The 3,367-nt window shown below is 37.6% G+C and overlaps 1 pseudogene; it reads right to left on the reverse strand.

Annotated features, from left to right (window-relative positions):
• Positions 1-2,777: 2,777 nt before the first annotated feature.
• On the reverse strand, positions 2,778-2,939 carry LOC127664292 (uncharacterized; annotated as a pseudogene).
• Positions 2,940-3,367: the final 428 nt, after the last annotated feature.

Below are 3,367 nucleotides of genomic sequence, written 5' to 3' on the forward strand. Positions count from 1 at the left end.
CTCTGTGACCTTCCTCCGGTCTCATCTTCCAGTATAATAAGAAACATAAGAAAGAGATTGAAGGAGATTCCATAGGGCATTTTGCCAGTTATTCTTAAAACTTAATAACAATGGCTAAGAAACTGTCACAGACCACAGAAGACAGTGAGTGATATAACCATCAAATATACACAGGCTCTTGGAAATGAGCCTAGAAGAATAAGGTAGACAGTAGTGGGAAAATGTGGATGAAGTGTAGGATCTGATGTTTCAGAGATGTTTTCTTCTTTTTCTTTTAAGATTTGTATTATTTATTTATTTTATGTAAGGACACTGTAGCCATTGTAGCTGTCTTCGGACATCCCAGAAGAAGGCAACAAGATCTCATTGTGGACAGTTGTAAGCCACTATGTGGTTGCTGGGATTTGAACTCAGGACCTTCCGAAGAGCAGTCAGTGAGCTATCTCTCAGAGGTGTTTTCATAGTTAACATAAAATGCTACGATTAGGGAAAATTGAAAGAGGTACACATAAGAACTCACTGCTATCTTTGCACCTTGTCTCACTATAAAACTACCTTTAATTTCATGAGTATCCATGATTTGGTTTGTATGTATATGTTTATAGATGTTTGAGTATGGGCATATATGGGGTGGATGTTTGTGTGCAATGGGGGTCTGAAGTTGATGTCAGGGATCATCTCCACTTGCCCTTCCACCTTATTCACTGAAGCAAATTGTCTCAATCAAACCCAGAGTTCACAGACCTGGCTAGTCTGCTGTGGTATTCATTGTCTCCATCTTTTGAAGCTGAAATTATAGCCAGCTGCTTTGCCCCCCAATATTTACTTGAGTTTTGAGGATCTCAACTCCAGTCTACATGTTGTGTGCCAAGTTCATTAATTACTGGTCCATCTCCCCAGGCCCCTATAACTGTTTTGAACTATTTTTTATTCAAAAATTTAATCTATTTAATTTATATTCTGTTCCCTTTAATTACTGTCTTACTGCTCTGTGCTTTACTCTGAAGCCTGTAATAAATGTAGAAAAAAAAACAGGAAAATGTGTGTGTGTGTTTGTGTGTGTGTGTTTGTGTGTGTGTGTGTGTGTGTGAGAGAGAGAGAGAGAGAGAGAGAGAGAGAGAGAGAGAGAGATGTATACAGACATAGACAGTTTGGTATGTATTTGTGTTGTGTAGAGGTTGAGAAAATAGATAAGATGGTATCACCTAAAATTGATGCTTTTCTTGTGGAAAAGATAAGATACAGGAAGACAAGACACAAAGATAGTGTAAGAGAAATGACTATACCCAGAGAGTGAAAGAAATATCAGCCATTTGTGAAGATACAGAAATATCTGTAATAACTTGAAGGGGCCACATCGATTATTTCATACATCCTCACAAGAATGTCTGGACAGATTTGAGAATTTCCATTCCATTGCCGAGGAGTCTGGGACACAGCAAGGTTAAGTGCTTTGCCCGGGGACTCCTCCTGTCCTTGAGCAACCATTCCAGCAAATTATGGTGAAGGTGAATTTGACCTACATCTTTATCACCCTTATGGATGCAAATGACATAAAAAGCTCCCTTGTCTAACACCTATGAGTTTATTAATTAGTAAGTGCAGAAAAGGACAGATTGTGTTGATCAAATAACGATGGGCAGGATATATAAATCATGCAGCCAATAGAGATCATCATCACAGTGCAGAAATTCAGGAACAACTTATAAAAAAATGAGAACATAGACACCTAATAAGACAATCTAAAACACCCAGATTTATGCCCAGCTCTTCAGCGAAAAATTATAAGCTTTTCCTAGTGATAAATTCAAACTCAAACATTAGTAAACCATACTGGGTGTCCCTTATGCAACAAAGTGTCTTGGAGCAGCAAGGCTGCAGATTGAGGATAATTTGGAAGATTTGCATAGACTCTACTGGGTGAACATTCTAATATGAAATAGTCTAAAATCTGAAAAAGGAAAAGGGGAAAGTATTGCTCATGGCCTACCTGTCTTCATTCTTTTGTGGTGACCATGTCTACCTAGTTACTGGGGTCACCATCCTTCACTGATATCAAAGTACATCTTCTCAAGCCTTTTAATGTGATAGAGGACCAGCAAGTTCTCCCTGACTTCCATAGCAGACTGGACAATTGAGGCATGTAGTGTCATGGTCTGAGCAGTCACCAAGAACTCAGCCTCTCTAGTAAAGAATTGGCGGGATTTGGACCAGCACACATAATATAATCAAATCCCATGAATCCATTTTCAATATGTATGTTCATTATTTTGGTTTAATTCCTCTAGAAAACTATAATTATTACAGATAGGTTTCTAAATGGTGAGCTTTGAGAGATAATTTGATTATGGAACTCTGTATTTTTCAATGGATTAATCAAGTAATAAAGATATACTTGGATGGGCTATGAGAGTGAGAGGTCTAGTTGAGGGAAGTTAAGTCTCTGAAGTGTTAGTATGTCTACTCAGTCCTCTGATCTCCCTGGTTCCTGGGCTAGGATAAGCAGCTGTGTTCAATTGTGCTAACACCTTGATGTTAGTACACCTTGATTGTCACAGACACATGGTGCTGGCATCAAGGGACAATACATTGAAATTAATGAGAATTCAAGCCAAAACTAGTTTTCCTTCCTTTTAAGTTTTTGGTGTTAGATGTTTCCTCAGAAGATTGGAAAACAGATTAACACCAAAACCTAAATAAAACACCACAGATCTGTTAAGCTGTCTTACTATTGCTGCCTTCCAAGAGAGGTTCTTTTCATCTTTTAATTATTACTTAACTTTTAATTTTATTATTAGTTATTTCAATATAATGTTTAATGTGTCCCTGAAAAAAGTATGCCTTCCACATTTATCATTCGAATCTTGAGTATTTTCAACTAGCAATAATCGTGCCTCAGATAAACCTCATTGGCTACGATAGTGCCACTGCACAAAGCTAATCTGTGAGTATTTTAAAGACATTTTTTTAAATTCTGATTTTACAAAGGAAAAGATCTTTCTTGGATTCATCTATGGGACCTGTGTGAATGAGAATCATAAGCTGGAGTAGTGTGTTTACTTAGTGAAGAGCAAAGGTGTTTGGCTCTTATATTAGGCAAGAAGACACACTGGGTCTATTTGTGGGAAACAAAAATAATTGGTATGGAGAAAAAATATATTGCAACAAAACAGGTCATTACAGTTGTTGACATGTGGCTATTGTAAAAGAACCTCAGGGCAAGCTGCTTCTTGTTTTTCTCTTTTTAAGTACTCAAAAATGAAACAGCATGAGCCAGCTGGTGTTCTTAGTAGAAATGTGTGTGTGTGTGTGTGTGTGTGTGTGTGTGTGTGTTTGTGTATGTGGTGTATGTGTGTGTGTGTGTGTG

This window comes from Apodemus sylvaticus, chromosome 13 (assembly GCF_947179515.1).
Source record: "Apodemus sylvaticus chromosome 13, mApoSyl1.1, whole genome shotgun sequence".
NCBI lineage: Eukaryota > Metazoa > Chordata > Mammalia > Rodentia > Muridae > Apodemus > Apodemus sylvaticus.